At 39.2% G+C, this 17,812-nt stretch overlaps 1 protein-coding gene across 1 annotated transcript in view; it reads left to right on the top strand.

Annotated features, from left to right (window-relative positions):
- Positions 1 to 145: 145 nt before the first annotated feature.
- The window catches only part of EDAR (ectodysplasin A receptor), a 117,945-nt gene continuing 100,278 nt past the window's right edge, over positions 146 to 17,812 (top strand). Inside the window, exons 1-2 of the mRNA XM_075200271.1 lie at positions 146 to 236; positions 341 to 539. The gene's annotated coding sequence lies outside the window, so the exon portion shown is untranslated. The remainder of the gene's footprint in view (positions 237 to 340; positions 540 to 17,812) is intronic.

Here is a 17,812-nt window from a genome sequence, read left to right as displayed (position 1 = left end):
CTAGTGAATGCCATATGCTAATGACAGTAAATAGTACCCTCACTTAAAAGGAGAGCCGCGTGATTACTTAGGTTCAGAATATTGTGGAAAACCCCTATTGATTGTGCCAAAGCTTCCTAACTCTCTAGGCTACAATTATGCAGACAGCTATTTATGATATAGTACATCCCTTCAAGCAAACCGGTATTTCTTTCTTTTCATTCCTGAAAGAAGTCTGCATGAAGAAACCACATCAGGTAAGCCTCTAGGTGGTGTCAGAGAGTTTACAAAAATATATTAAAGACTGGGGAAAAAAAACCTCTGTAAGCTAACTTTAATCTCTTCTGTACTTTTTCAAAAGCATGTGTGCTCCAGTGAGGGAAGCAGCACAAACTAAGTCGCGGACACTTTAACCTGGAAATATAAAGAATCTTGTCTATCACTGCCCTAGAGATGACAGGTGTGTTACAAAGACTTGGGCTGAGCCAGGGTGCTGGCAGAACAATATGAAAATCCTGGATGTTCAGGACATTTTGTGAACTGTACCGAGATCATATCAGGTAAGTTTATACCCTGTACAGTACTTCTGCCATGTGACAAAAATAACATACAGATTGTAATACATAATGGGCAGTAAGTGATTTCCTTTTCTGTTTATATTCTAGGTCTGTAGGCAGCCTATGGCTCTCCAGCTGTTGCAGAACTACAAGTCCCAGCATAACCATTCTGCAGGGACTTGTAGTTCCACAACAGCTGGCAGCCCACAGGTTTCCTTGCCCTGTCATACAGAAAACAACAAAGCTTCTGTTTATATGTGATCCATATGGTCTATAAATAAATAGAATGTTACTTGTCAGTTATGTTCCAGTTATTACTGGCCCCATAAGTTAAAGTGCGACCGTCCATCTCTGGACTATTGTTCTTTTTGTAATACTTTAGAAGTTTAGAACTGATCATTCTATGGCTGGTAATTAAGTGCCTGCTTTGATTACTGCATTCCTAATAAAGGAGCCAAATTTACTTCACAATTCAGTTTCCTACCCAGGCAAGGTGGTGCTCATCAGCACTTTGGCTGAGGTTGAATGAATGCGGGGAATTACAGACTGCGAATACAAGCCCTCCAGCAGCTGCTACAGTGTCTCTGAAGCTACTGTGTGTATAGACAGCTTATATATATTCTGTATATAAAAGATAAAGCCCTCACTAATCCACTTTTATATACAAATACAGCTTAAATAAATAGATAGCACACGTCTGATCTTATATCTATATCCGTATACGTTCCATAAACATATACAGACAGCTGAAGTATAATCTTGATGTTGACATATGTATATGGATATAAAATGTACATCTTATGTAAGCATAGATATATACAATTACCTAGTCAAAACGTAAAAGTATATATACACGTGTTTTATTGTGTTTCTTTTAAAAGCTTGTATCATGCATATTTATCGCTGTACCTGTTCAAAAATAGTTTTTCCAACTTACAATTAAGGTATGTGGCAATTGTATTCTGTACTCCTTATGTGTAGAGTTCTGTGGTGGAAAATGTTTATGTTATATTTCTAGTCAATGACATACAAACACACTTTCTTATCATGGGTGCCAGAGCTCAGTGCTGAAGGCTAGATAAATGGCTAGATGGTGAAAATGAGAAAGTCCATAATGACATCATGTTTTTTGGCAGGTTGCATCAGTTACCTCCTTTCAAAACAGTATTACCATTTTAAGTAAAAAAAAAAAAGAAATAAAACAGAAAAATATTGAACATGCAATTCAAAGCCTTGTTTCACATAAGATGTCATGCAATTCATAAACTCATAAAGCAATATTGAAAACAGGTTTCGCAAAGTGACTTGAAAGGAAAATGCAGACACTTGATAGAAGTTCCTGTAGTTCTGGATAACGGTTGTTATTCAGGTTATTGTACTGGTGTTTGCTGTGCAGTCAGCGTTGTTTTTATTTTATTCTCTTGTGTTTATACTTTTGCATGTTGCGTTATTTATCACTTATATGAAATGTACAGTATCACAGGTTAAAACTATGTTCAGCTTTCTGAGAGTTACTTTCGCTGGCGTTAGATCCCCTATGTTTTAAACTTGCTATCTATGTTGTGTTGCTGAAATGAAATGTAGGTTTATGTAAAATTTTGTATTTAAGTAACTGGGTTTTAGTTTGTTCTTTTTTTTTAGATTCCTTTCAGATATTTACTACTTGTCTTTTAAATGTTAATGACCATATTTTTAGCACAATTGGCCTGATATAAGTCCACTTAGAAGGGCCAGCTATAGAGCTGAAAATAAATATTTTATGTATAAAACACCTTTTACACCCAATCAGTCACAACATTAAAGCCACTAACAAGTGACGTGAATAATATATCACACCTTTCAAGTGGTGCGATATATTAGGCAGCAACCGAACCGAGGGACACGAAGGCAAGTGTGTCTGGTCCAGTCCCACAGAAGAACTACTATAGCACAAATTGCTGAAAAGCTAATGCTGGCTATGATACAAAGGTGTCAGAACACACAGTGCATCGCGGTATGGATAGAGTCAGAGTGCTGGCCCTTGTCCACCGCCTAAAGTGCCTACAATGGGCAGGCGAGCACCAGAACTAGACCATGGAGCAATGGAAGACTTTGGCCTAGTCCCGTGATGGCGAACCTATGACACGTGTGTCACTCGTGACACGCCGAGGCAGTTTGACTGGCATGCCTGGTTCCACCAGGAGTGTCAGTCAGACTGCCTGTTTTAAACATGCCAAACATTTTCTTTATACAGCACCACCGCGGACACTTCTTTGACAGCGCCGCAACTGCTGTACAACTCCCCATCGGCAAAATGAAGCTGCTGCGCATGGGCAGTCGCAGCAGCTCCTCCCTTGCATATCTCCCTGCATGACTTCACTGGCTGGCTTCCCTGGGGCACGGTAGGGCTTATAATGGATATTTGTAATATTTAATCGTAAAATAGCCTCAGATACTGGCCACAAGCAATCCTGTGTAGTGTTTTTATTAATAGACCAAAGACTCAATTTCTGGTGAGCCTGCAGGGTATACAGAGCTGTGTGATTATATATAAATATTGTATTATAGGATTTAAAAAGGTAGAGGAAAAAGTAGAGGATTCCTCTACTTTTTAATCCTATAATACAATATTTATATATAATGACACAGCTCTGTATACCCTGCAGGCTCACCAGAAATGGAGTCTTTGGTCTATTAATAAAAACACTACATAACATTGCTTGTGGCCAGTATCCGATTTCACCCTGTAACCCAATAACAAATATATATATATATATATATATATATATATATATATATATATATATATATTCCATACTTGTCTCATGTTATCAATGTTTTTGTTTGATTTTGTTGTTCGTTTTTTTAATGTACATTAGATGCTATTTTGATGTGCGGTATCATTGCTAGTTTTAATGTGAAGTATGATTGCTAGTTTTAATGTGTGTTATCAATGCTATTTTGATGTGTGGTATCATTGTTATTTTTAATATGGAGTGTCAATACTCATTTTAATGAAGGGTTTAGATTGTTTTAATGTACAGTATTTTATTGTGTGGTAGGAATGATTTTTTATGCTTTATTTTGCTTTGTTCCGAATTCAACTATTTGTAAACCCCCCCTTAAAAATCCTGCGCTTGCCCCTGGGTGGTGCGGTAAAACTTCCAGTTTCAGAGGCTGCCCTTTGATTAGCTGCGCTCTGCTCCAATCCCTGGTTGTTGCGTGGAGGCGTGGTGTCACCGCTAGCAAGTGAGTTCTGCAGAGAACCAGTTTAAACCGCCATAAACAGCGGTTTTGTTGTTTGTCTTTGCCTTAGGGCTGTAAATATCACCAAATTAAGGATATTTCTTGAAATGACACGCGACCCAAGGAAGGCTACACTTTTTTTTCCGATTTTCGACACACCAAGCTAAAAAAAAGGTTGGCCATCACTGGCCTAGTCTGCTTCTTTTTTACATCATGTGGACGGCTGGGTGCGAGTTTAGCTGGGGAAGAGATGGCGCCAGGATGCACTATGGGAAAAGACATAATAGCGAAGGCAGGGTGATGCTCTGGGCAATGTCCTGCTGGGAAACCTTGGCTCCTGGCATTCATGTGGATGTTAATTTGACATGTACCACCTACATAAACATTGTTGCAGATCAAGTATAGGGCGAGGGTGGGAGGGAGGTGAGGGTTTGAAAAGAGGACCATTTATCTTCAATAATTAAAAATATGTTATAAAAGGTAATAACTTAATATAACCAATGCCCACAAGACTTTATCAAGATCAGGTTAATTCATTAATTTCAAGTTAATTATTGTGGGCTGAATTTAAATGCACTACCATAAAGGCTGAGAAATACTGAGGAGCGTTGCCATTGGGAAAATCCTCCGTTACATTAAGTAGTATCATCTAATATACCATGGAAATTATTAATTATAATTACTTTTTTTTGTTTGGTTGCAATAGTCATTATTATAAATTTATAGACATTTTGAAAAAGCTGATGGACACTAGTGCGATGCTGGAAACAAAAGAACATCTAGTGCAATATTACAATTCTGAAACCAGAAAGTGGAAACAGGCTTTTGGGGTTACTGAAAAAACAACAGATGATAGTGTCAGATATAGAAGGAAAGAAACATAATGTAAAAAAAACAGTGACAGCTGGTACAAAACACCATCTCATTGAACAGAGTGGGCACAAGATGTTACAAAACTAGTAGTAAAACAGTACTTTTATGAAATCTGAGAAATTAACATAATACACAAACAATGTATTCTATGGAACTATCAAAATATGAAGTTAATTAAGCGATTTGAAATAAGCCTACAAAAAAAAAAAATTATCTTGCGTTCAGGGACTTTTCATTTATCAAAAGCAGATTATTTTAATTTCATATTAATCTATATTTGTAAGCTACTGGATCAAGCAGGAAGCCAAAACAAGCAGGTTATATTGTTTTTAACTTAAATTTAGCTTTGTTACTTAATAAGTTAGATATTAATATAAGTGGCCTGGGTTGGACACACGCTGGGTATAACTTCTAAAAACGTCCGTAAAAACAGCATATTTACGCCTGTATGGTGAGTCTCATGCATCGCAAGCTCTGCGCCACTACCAAATACGCCAAGTTTATGTCAGGCATTCATACACCCACATATTCACATTTGTTTTAATAGTGAAACACACATTCACTATTAGGCTTGATCATCTTCAGCATCATGATCATTTATTTATATAGCGCATACTTACCAACTTTGTATTCTTTGATTCCGGGAGCCTGCGGGGGAGGTGGGCGTGATGGAGGACGGGGCTCCAACATGCGCGTCATTTTGGACCTGGCCCCCATGACCTAATGACGCAAACGCGTCATTTGACAGCGGGGGGGCGGGCCCAAACGCCGCGATTCACCGGAAATTGCGGCGTTTGGGACCTAATTCTGGGCACTTCCTAGTGAAGTGGGCAGATCCGGGAGATTGCCACACTCTCCCGGGAGTCCTTGAGACTCTCGCAAAATGCAGGAGTCTCCCAGGCATTCCGGGAGAGTTGGCAAGTATGATATAGCGCCAACATATTCCGCCAACATATAATACAGCTGATATTATATTCCTTCTTGCTTTAAATCAAAGTAGCAAAAATGTATTTTTAAAACTATGCACAAAATATTGTATAATATATGCATGATCAATGAAGAAAGCTCCTATCAGCTATCAGAGGTGTATCAGCCAATAAGAAGTGACTAGCTAGTGCTGGCGACTGTCATTATCATCATAAGCGTGTGTTTGTACCTGTCCTCCGGCACTCGCAATTGAGACAGGCATATATGCATTTCCATGCATCAGTCGCATTAGCGTCAATGCACCCTTACCATACTCGACCTACGTTAGACAGACAAGCAGTAGCAAACAAAAAAAAACAAAAATCAACCAACCAGGACATATTCAGTTCTCTCCCAATAAACATACAGCACATATAATAAAATGCACTTAGATATTATTTACTAGATTTTGTATATGGATTTGGACTAATGGATTTGGATTCCTTTTCAAGAAATCCTAGTTAATTAATATTTTAGAGATTATTTAAAAAGTTTTCATCTTCAGTTTTTCACTACTTTTATATTGATATGTAATATGAAACACGTAGCTCTACTTTCCACAATGCATTGTAAAATGTGAGCAGAAATAAAAGAAAAGAAATACAGATCCAGAGGAAGAAGTAAATCTCTGATGGTTCTTACTTTGGAGGTATATGAAAGACAGGAGATGGAATAGGATGATACATTTTACGACGCTATTGACAACATGAGTGCTTAGCACTAATTCAAATGTGGGGTTTATTACTGTCTGCAGAAGAGTCACTTCCAAGAGCCCCTGAACTTTTAAGAATATATTTTGTTTTGTGAACTTTACTACGCAAATGGGACACTCATGAAATCTATATAAAATAAATCTTTAGTCTCAGTCTCTGGTTAGTTTTTCCAGCACTATAACTTTTCTGTAAGGTAGGATACACTTTAGAATGTTGATGCTTATTCAATCCATTGATTCTCCTTCTTAGATGGGCTTTGATCAGGGTTGTCTAAGGCCCTCTACTGCTCATTTACAATAATGGGAAGTTCACAGGAGAAGGGCCTTGACAATCCTAGTTTTAGTTTATAAGATCCACTCACAAATAGAGCATACTTGCTGATTTTTTTATTTACTCCCCTCCAGATACGGAGTTGGGTGGGACCCAAAGCCCAGGATGCAATGACGCATTAGTGTATTTTTTCTGTGTGGGGGTGCAGGATCTAAATGACAATGCAAAGAATCGCGTCACGGAGGCCCTCATCTCGTCCACTTCACTAGGAAGTGAGCAGGATGCAGGAGAATTGCCCACTCTCTTGGGAGTCCGGGAGACCTACCCAGAATTCGGGAGTCTCCTGGAAATTCCAGGACAGTTGGCAAATATGAAATAGTGGATCTCAAACTTTTCAGCATTTTTACATACAGTTTAACAGTTTAACAGTAAACCCCTAGTGTACAAGAGAATAATTTCTACCTGTTGCTACTCTAATATAAATAAATTTCCAATAATATGTGACTACATTGCTTTTTTATTTTATAGGAGTCTGGGATATACATGCCTTTTAATCATTAAAGTGATGTCAAAAATAAGCTATCATTGCTGTACATTTTATTATATAATGTACACTTTTGTTTAATTACGATTGGCCATCACGCTATGTCATGCTATTTGCATAAAAGCAGGACTAATAAATGATACATGTCCACAGACAGCTTGTCTTGGCTCAACGTATTTTTATCCAAAATACCCACAGACCCCTCTGCCAGCTATACAGACATAAATGCACTTTCCAGTATTGCAAAACTGAATCATAATTGCTAACACACTTGATAACATGTTTGGAGTAGTTGTACTGTTATACATGCAATAAATATATACAATGTCAATGTTTGTCTGCCAAGATAGGTTGATGGAGTTGAAATGATAGTACTAGTCATAGAAGCAAGCAATATAGTGCTGCAGATGTAGAATACTTGGCAGTATAAGTACATGGTGATGCTTTCAAATCCTGCATATCTCACACCATTCATACAATTGAAAATCAGAATAGTATTGACTATCACCCTGATCCAGCCAGTCATGCCGCTGATCTACAGTTTGTGCTTACTGGAGATGGGACTGGTGGGGGTAGTGTCTCTGTTACTGTTGTGGCAATGCTCTGAATAGAGAAGTGCTATACACTGTACCTATCTTTGCACTATTATACATATATTCTCATTTAAAGTCACATTTTACTTTTTATTTATGATTATATCGTGAAAACAATATAATATCAAAATAAGCATAAACATTACCTTTTACTTATGTTTGTGTTTTTACTTTTTATACCTTTGTAGCAATAGAATGTGCACAATTCAACTTTACAGCTACTGGTTATATTACAGTGAAGCTTCTGGCAGGTTTCTTCTTGAAGAAAACAACAGACAAAAGCTTCATGGTCCCTGTCGTCAAGCTTCCCTGCATTAATTTACTTTTTATCCTTCACTGTAAAAAATAAAACTGATCCCTTGATTCATGCTTAACCATTTCCTTTATAAACTTCAATACAATTATCCGTTTAAATTCCAACTTAAATCTCTCCATGGGATGATACACTTGAATGCGTTACCTATAAGTAAGCTAGCATGTAGGCACATGCTGGCCTTTTACACAAAACGTACAGACATAACATCCTAAATTGAGCAGGAGGAAAAGTAAAATGTAGATGGCAGGACGTGGAAGAGAGAGATGTTAGTGACTTCAAAGTGACTCTCTAAGTCGTTTATTCAGACAAGGCTCAAATCAAGTACACAACATTTCCCTAGGTAACAGAGGCATGGCTGTATTTTACAGATATGGGCCTCATTTATAGTTACGAGTAAATCCAGTTAGAAGATGCATTTTTGCACCTTGGGAAAATCCTATTGTGCTGCAAGGGAGGCACATTTCACATGTGAAAACCAATTTTCAGTTGGATGGATGCAACTCTAAATTGTTGTGTAAAAATAACGCTGCCCAGTATTTGTGTGCTGCACACAGAAGTCGGCAGTATTTTCCATGCATGCTTCACGACATGGTGAAGGCACAAATAATTGGATTTACTCCAAACCAAGCCATAACGCCTTAATGTTCTATGCTGGACATAATCAACACTCCCTCTGCAATACAACTTTACAAAGATTGCACTACTGATTGTGCAGGTAAGTAAGAGCAGCCTCTACCAGAAGGATGGTCATGATCTTAGACAAGGAAGCTATCTGTACCTCTGTCCAGCTGATTCACTGCACTGTAGCATTCATAATAAATGACACAACACCAAGCGGTGGACAGAATATGGCCACAGACTTGTATTTATTAACATGAGTCATATCCTTAAAGGAGAGGCATACCAGGGAACCATGTACCACAACAATCATGCTCAATAACCAACACACACATATGCTATCCAATTGGCCACTTTATCTTCTGTCCCAATGACAAACATAAAATAATGGTACAATAACCCATTCCATGGGACGGGATCCCTGGATGTGAAACGTATGTTCCACAGTACTGAGGGAATGTGATAGGCTTAGGGTAGTCCAGTAAGTGCTGATCTGGTGCTGGAGCCTGTTCAGTAGTAACTCCAGGTATGCACACTGTCAGTTGCCCAGGAAAAATAGTCTGTGGGTATGGTAACAGTAGAGGTTCTCCCACTGGACTGACTGAAGATCAGGATACTGCTGAACGACTACAAGGATCTGCAAGTCCTCTTCCTTCATCTGGACATCCCAGGCAAATCTTTTGTAACTGTGTGCCTGCTGAAATCAGGGTTAGAGTGAATTAGGACTGATGCCTTGCTGGTAGTATCAGCAAAGAAGATTCCACAGCCCAGGAGCAAGCCCAGAGCAGTTACCCCAGGTTTAGCCACTATGAGACGGCTATTTGCTTTAGTATTACCATGTTATCTATTGTTTAAAGGGCTATATCCCTGTTGGTGTTTTTTAGTTAAGAAATACTAGTATTTCTTTATACAGATATTTGCTTGGGCGTGAAACTATGTTGCAGTAAGTGCTTATCTGGCGCGGAAGCCTTTGCTGCAGTAATTCTGGGTATGCACTCTGCTATTTGTCCAGGGTAAACCGCCTGTGGGTGACCCAGTATTGTGATGGTAATAGGGAATTTAGAATGTAAGCTCCAATGGGGCTTGGATTGATGTGAATTATTACTTATCTGTACAGCGATGCATAATATGATTGGCGCAATATAAGTAAATAATCATAATAATTACAATACTCTCATCTCTTCTTTGATTTCCTTTATAAGCCTTATGAAATGATGTGGCTTAACCACCCCATTCTACGCAGCAATGATGCACCTGCAGAAAACTCGCTCCACAGGCATGATCCTACCTGCAAATGCCAAGTGATCTAACAGAGACTGTAACAGTTGCAACATTGCAAGCAGAGAGTATTGAGGCACTTTAGTTCAATTACTCCACCTTCTGCCCAGTAAACAAAATAGCTGCTGAACTGTGTTGATTTCTAAGCCTAAGGGGCATATTCAATTGTTTAGAATCCCCACAGCGTTAAAACTATTACCGTTACTACAGTAATAGTAAGCTGGATTTCAGCTCGCAGCTCCCTGAAATCCAGCGAGAAAACTACTGTAATAACGTTAATAGCGCGCGCGCCGTGAGATTTTTGGCTATAACGCCAAGAATTGGATATGCCCCTTAGAATGTTAGCACTGTCGTTGGGCTTGCTGTCTGGCACTATTGGTACTCTGAATTCCCTGGCTATGGCCTGAAAGGATCCACTCCACACAGATAAGGCCCTGGTCAGGAATTGAACTTATAACCCCAGCAGATTTCTGTGAGGCAGAAGTGCTAACCACTGAGCCATCCTGCAGCCCGTCCCAGTGGTTTTGTGATAAATGCATTAATTTTTGGTGCATGCAAGTGAATGAAACATGCAGCATCAAAAAAAACCTAGAGGTAACACTAACTAACGTAGGTTCCAATGGTCGTTAGTATGGGATCATTGGAACCAATGTGCTCCATACCTGTTTATACACTTTTACCGATGTTAAAAATGCTAGTAAATGCATGTATTTGATGCAAGTGGGTAAAAGGGCTGCACATTTCCATGTTTTAAAAGGTTTGCAAGCTTTCAAAAGTAGCAAAAATTGACAAAGGCCACTATGTTCCCTCCAATATTGCAAAACTCACATACACATGGGACTTTGACAAGGATGAACGGTCTCATCAGCTGTGGGCTCCATAGCAGCTGCTCCCCACGCACCTACAATTGTTACTTCTTTGCTTGGAAGCTAACAGATAGTTTGCTTTCTGAGGTAATATGACCTTTGACCACATTGGTTAAAATATCATGTAAAAGGATAAAATGCTTGCGATGAAAAACCCTTCTGTTAATAGGTAACTATTCAGTCTAATGTTCCTTTCAACTTGAATAGAAATATATAATACATTTAAAGTTGTACCTAAACCTTGGAAAATATTTTCCTATGGTGCTCCCCTCCTCCTGCCTTGAACCCAAGGGGCTGCTCCATGTAGCCTTTTTTCCCAGGGCTCAGCCAGCTCTGTATTACAAATCAGTGTTGTTAAAGGGCGGAAGAGGTTGTGTGTAAGTGGGAGGACCAATCACAAACTGCGAATCTCTTGGTCTTCCCGCTCAAATTCCTTCTCCTCTCCCCACAGTTTTCCAGAGCTGTAAAAGAACTAGCATTCTTCAGGAAAAACGTTGCACGAAGCAGCCTTCAACTTTAAACTAAATATAAGCAAAAGTCCACTTCTGAGTTAATGTATCTAAAATTAAACAATTAATCTTGTCACGAAAGCAGTTTATCAGCTGCGTTTGTTCTTAAACAAAATTGCTTCTGAAAAAGCGTGATAGTATTAAATTAGTTTAAACTGAATTTTAAACGCAGCTTAAACAGTGTACTTATTAAATGTGTAACCAGAATAGCGAATGCAGTTTTTATTTCAATAGTGTACTAGTTTGTCTGATCATCTGTACTATTGGCAAAAGTGCTTCCTGCTACGTTTTTTTTGTAAAAATTGCTCATCTAAAAGGCTTTCCAAAGATTACATTACTCTCCGTGCTGGCTGGAAGAATATGCTCTGTTAAGTGGCAACGCATAAATACTTCATGTGAATCTTTGTCCATTGTAAAGAAAAAAACTTACCCTTATTTACATTAACCTTTTTTAAAAGTATTAGAACACAGTCTACTGAAAAAAACACCTGAACAATTGGTACTATTGATTGTCTTGGCAGTAATTCTAACATAAGACAAACTTGGATTACTAGCCATCCATATATAGCAATAGAATAAAGTCTGGAACAGGACCAAGCATCTGTATACATTGCACAAATGAACGTTTCTTTATGATTTAACCGATGCAGTGACAATTGATGAGATATTTCACATTCTGGGCCTAATTCATTAAGGCATGAAAATCGAATATAAATTGCGTTTTAAAACGCACTTAATTTGAGCATACGCAGGTCTAGAAGTGGATCTGAAAAAACGTCTCTTGGTGAATGCGGGTCTAGGTGCACTCTGTTTTGACAGACACACTATACTGCAGGATACGTCCAGTACATATATGGAATATGAAGTCCCAAAAGAAAACACAGAAAAAAAAAGTATTCAATTATTGTCACCTCTGCTAATATAGTCATCAACGGTAAAACATTTTTTTTAAGGTGTTGTTTGATCCACTCCCCCCCCACCCCCATAAAATATATTTATCAGGATGGTATGTTATAACATGCATACATATTTGTCATCACTATCAATTGGCACTCAAACCTACCCTAGAAAACATGTACCTTTGAGATGCCCGAAGCTTGAATTGGGCACTGCTGCATGCCCTCGAGCGTGGCACACAATTAGTGTACATTGACTATGTACATACGCTCATTCCCCTCCCTGTTCCACCCATGAAATCTCAGCCTGTCGTAAGTGCCCTTTGTGCTCGAAGTTTAATTGGATGTGTTTGCGCTCACTGGCGTATAGTCCAGTTCTGGACATGCACAGAGCGATTTTACGCCAAATATGTCACTTACCAGCATTTACATTCCTTGATGAATCAGGCCTTCTATGTCTCCATAATAATATTTTATCACCGCTCCCTTGGAAAATTGCAAATGACGAGAATGGCTCTATTCATGAAAATTTGGTTCTATTAAGATTAATTTTGGACATCATTTAAAATTTATTTTATAATTAATCTGCCCTGCATGTGTTAAATTTAATGTATGTTGTGTGCCAACTATCAATTCATCCCTGTGCCTTTTGCCAAAAATGTTTAATTGGTGGATTTGCTTTTTTGGCAGAGTGCATAACAGGGTTTTATGCTTATGAAATCCATCCCTGTGACACATTTTGATTTTTGTGTGTGCATAGATAGAGATAAAAATGTGAGTGTACAAATGTGCATTCACACTGAGGCGTGCCCTAGGTCAGTGGTGGACAACCCAACACACTGCAAGTGCCACAAGGGGCGACCCTCTAACCTTCAAAAGGTCTGCACATTACCCTTAATCTTAGTAATAAATTAACAATACATTTAATCAAGAACTGAACACCTATATGTAATAACATATCAGCAGGTATTTTAAGCAAGTGTTACAAGTTATAAACAAACAAAACAGGAAATAGATTGAGGCTCGGAGGGCCGCTTGTTATTACTGCCCTAGGTATCAGTACATACCAAGGCTTTCTGATACATAGATGTTTGATTGCCAAAACAAAGACATGCAGTAAATCCTTTTTACAGCACACACTGGGGGCCCGATTCATTAAGGAAATGTATTTTGCTTAAAAGTGCCCATTACTAGTGATGATGGTCACGTTGGCATGCTAAAACATGTGTTTGCAATCAGGAGCAACTGGGAAAATGTTTTTTATGTATAGTAGACATTCATAACATCCTAATAAATGTATTTTATGGGGAAATTTTTCTTTAAAAAAATCATTTTTTTAAATGGTCTGTCATGGATGACTAAACTATTAACAGGTGACATTAATGGAATAATTTTTTTCTGTGCGCGCTTTTGGTACTTTATTTTGCACATATGTATTGGACGCATTCTGCAGTGTATTGTCTGCAGTGTGCACCTAGACCCATATTCATCAACATACATATCTTTACATCTGCTCCTTGTTGAATACAGACGTGTGTATGCCGATTTATGTGCATTTTTAGAAAACCCACGATACATTCATTTTGCATGCCTTAATGAATCAGGCCCAGGATGTGCAGGGCAGAGTGTTTTGGTTTTGTACTGGTGCAACCGGATGGTTTGCACTACAAACATTCAAGGTGCAAAACTATTGCCCACTGTCAGGATGTGCCTCCACAATCATGACACACGCCTAAATGTGTAGAGAATAGAACATTCTGAAGAGGTGCATTGTGCAAAAGTGTAAACTTCACATCAAAATTTCAAATTCCTACCACTTTAGGGCCACCCTTTTCGTTACATACAACTTTTCAGGTTTTCTGCTACAATACTGCTCTGTTTAGCCTCATTTATGGCTGAAATGACTCATGAGAGTGAAGGGACATCAGAACTGCCTTTATTGCATGTTTGGCACAAAGCCTGAGTTTGGAATAGACCTCGAAGCACCATTCTAGATAGATTTACCCCCAGAGATGTGCAGAGTCTAACGCTAGAGAGGTATGCACCAGGGATCTCCACAAGGGAATATGAACTTAGCTGCTCACTAGGCACAGGTCCACTGTCTTCTAAGAGGGGTTAGAGCAGGGTGAGATGGAACCGTGGACTGGAGCAGGACTGATGGAAGATAAATGCAGAGGTTCAGGTGAACAGCAGTGAACCGAAACATAGAGGTCTTTAGAAAGTGAATAGCTGAGAACAGGACTGATTATGAGGCATGAGGTTCTTGCAATAATACCACAGGTCTTGATCGTGGAACAGGTAACACAGGATACCGATGTGCAGACAGGAGCCAGAGAGAACAGCGTCCTAACAGGTAAGGAGACTTGAAGATCTGGCAACTTGGTAGAGAAGCAGGTGCTTTGAATAGGCAGAGCTGACAGACAATTATCCAATCAAGATAATGCAGGAACTTATGAAAAGACCAGGAGTGCGCTTGCTCAGTTCAGACCAGCAAATGAATGCACGGAGTGAGAACCAAGGGAAACAGGTAAGAACAGTGACCAAAATGCAGGTTAGCTGGTGCAATGTGTGATACTGTGACACTTATGTGTGATTGAAGCTTTTTCTCACAGTGCGCCTAGAAATGTACTTCTCCACTTATGTGTAAGTGAAAGGCGCAACATGCATCCCATATAGGACAAGATCTGATCTCCGCCAGCTCTGAGTCGGTGCAAAACTCAAGTCCTTTTGCAGAATAGAAAGGGCCTCTAGACAGTAAATAACACACCTAAAAAATCCCATCTCCTCATTTTTATTTCAGGACAATAATCTTGCTCCACAAAATTAAATATAATTTTTGCAAACCTCAGCAAAACAAGGAATTTTGTTGTACCTACTCCATGCTTTGAAAAGAACTCCACCCAACTCCTCCAGTCCGCTGGCTTAAATTTTTGCTCCTCTGCAATGGCTGCTCTCTTGCTCTATAAATCTATGCGCTTTGGAGGAAATCTATGCAAACTTTCCTAAGCTGAAGTGCATGGCACTACCAAAGAAGCTTTTTTCACTGTGTCTTGGCCCTTTTGCATTTCGCAAATAAGGCTTACTGCATCCAAGTAAATCATTTACAGTATTGTAAAACTGTGATCAATGACTCAAGATCTTAAAAAACGCTGCAAAAAGGTATAAAACAGTGAAGATGTATATCAATAGATGATATAAAAGCATGTTAGAAATTGTGGGCCATGCTTACAATAGTAACATAAACAAGGTTTGATTGTTTCTGAATGCTTGAAGAAGACAAGATACAAAAACCAGTCACACTTATACGTACTTTAATAAATGTCACCATGGAGTCTCTTTGGAGTCTTCATAGAAAGATATTTATGTTATGTTGCAATAAAACAGACAATTGCTGAAATTGACTTGGCTTTTTGGCTGAATTCAATCAGTAAAGAAAACTTAGGCTCATTCGCCAGTAATGTCACTTCCCAGCTTGCCAGAAGCATTCATTAAGTATATCAGTGCTAGTTTCACTAGACCTCTGCGATCACACTGCCTGCTATCTGCCAGCTAGTAAGATGTATAAAATCATGCTTCTATTAATGTTTTTTAACACTAGTAAATTCATGTATACAGGTATGGAAATGTAACTCCATATTCACTTTTGGTCAGGACATTTGCCATGCAGATGGTTTTTGAATGCTGCTAGCATTGCTTACTTGTATTAAAAGCAAGTGAAAATATTCTTTAACTACCCTCCAATTGCACGTGCAACGCTAATTACCATCATGTCATAATTGACATATGGTGTTACTGGCATTTTCTGAATGGCAGTGGATAGGCAGTCTGTGGCCTCTTCCTGGTGATAAAATCATACTTGCAAACTCTCCCGGAAGAGTGTGGCAATCTCCCTGATCTGCCCACTTCACTAGGAATTCACCGGGAATCGTGGCGTTTGGCCCTGTCCCCGCTGTAAAATGATGTGTGTTGCGTCATTACGTCATGGGCAGGGCCAAAATGAAGCAATTTTCGGAGCCATGCCCCCTGCACGCCCACCTTCCCCGGAAGCCTCCCGGATCATACTTGCCATAAGTTGGCAAGTATGGATAAAATACAAGAGCATTTACAGTGCCCGTGTGTTCACTAGCCTTACTGCTGGAACCCCAGGCCTATGAATATACTGATGATACCAGGGATACAAGCCATTAGGTCAGGGACTTTAGCTATAACAGTTTTATTTACTGGCTAATTCAATCAAAAAGGTGATTGCAAAAATTCTCAGTGCTGCCACCAAAGTTAGGGGAATCCTTGCTACATATTTATTTGTGTAAACAAAAAGGCATTGATTCTCTGCATTCACCAAAGACATTATTAATGCTATTATAGATACTTCAAGCTGTACTCTGTATTAGAAACATGGAAAGCTAATTTCACATCTTTCAATCTTTCAATACACTGTATGTTAAGTTGACCAACTCTTGCCAAAGTCTTCCCCTTCTGGCCAGTCCTACGCTAAATATAAAATTAAATTAGTCTTAATTTTACCATCATCATTGCTATACTTTTTAACTGGGTTGAGTGTTACCTGCACACAGCTTTTAAAGGCAAGTACTCCCCTACTTATTAATTTGTCCCTACCCATTGATATCAGGAAAATATGCGGCTGGTGACGGGTGTCAAAAGCAGGAGAAAAGGAAATATAGTGTGCTAAGGTTTATTCAAGTTTTTTGGATAACACATTATGATCATGTACTCACTTGTATCAATTTTTATTAAAGCATAGCACAGAAAAACTTTGATGAAATTGTGATTTCTGTGATATTAGCAAAAAAGAAAAGACCAAGGTAGGCTTTCGATATTTTCACCAAAAAGCTTGAAGGTTTTTTTTCTTCTCCTTTTGAGTTTTGTAGTTGTACATCCTTTACTTCATACTAAGCTGGGCTAGAAGAATCTTACACACAACAGGCAGTACAGAGTACAGAGAGAATATATAGACTCCAGACCTAGGGCAGCTTTTGTCACTCACCGGACTGTGAGTGCTTCTTCCCGGACATTTAGGAACCGTGGCCGTCCTCCATCCTGAGGGACTGCGCATGCGCAGCCCTTTCCATACCTCCAGTGTATGTTCCTTTAACTAAATTGGCAGATCAGGCAACCTCCCTATATTAAGCACCTGAGGTCAACAACACGTTGCCTGATCTTGGAGTCTCATTCCCCATGAGTCTCTGAAGGTGTTCCTGTGTTTCCTCGTTTATTCAGCCCAGCTGATTCCTGTGGTTTCCAAACCACTTCTACCTCTGTGGTTTCCAAACCACTTCTACTACTGTGGTTCCCATACCACTTCTACCATCTACTGTTTCATCGTGACTGTGAGCTGATTCCTATCCGCTGCCTCCGTGCACTACAGTCTTCTAATCACTTCAATTCTACCATGTATCATTGGGACTGTTAGCTGATGCCTATCCGCTGCCTCCGTGCACTACAGTCTTTTCATTCACATCCACTCACCTGTTCATGATTGTGACTGCCAGCTGATTCCTATCCGCTGCCTCCGTGCACTACAGTCTTCAACCTGCAACTCGTCTGTGTTTCATCATCGTGACTGCTAGCTGATTCCTATCCGCTGCCTC

This window comes from Mixophyes fleayi, chromosome 2, assembly GCF_038048845.1.
Source record: "Mixophyes fleayi isolate aMixFle1 chromosome 2, aMixFle1.hap1, whole genome shotgun sequence".
Taxonomy (NCBI): domain Eukaryota; kingdom Metazoa; phylum Chordata; class Amphibia; order Anura; family Limnodynastidae; genus Mixophyes; species Mixophyes fleayi.
Note: the sequence above shows the minus strand (reverse complement) of the source record. Positions and strands in the feature narration are given on the sequence as shown.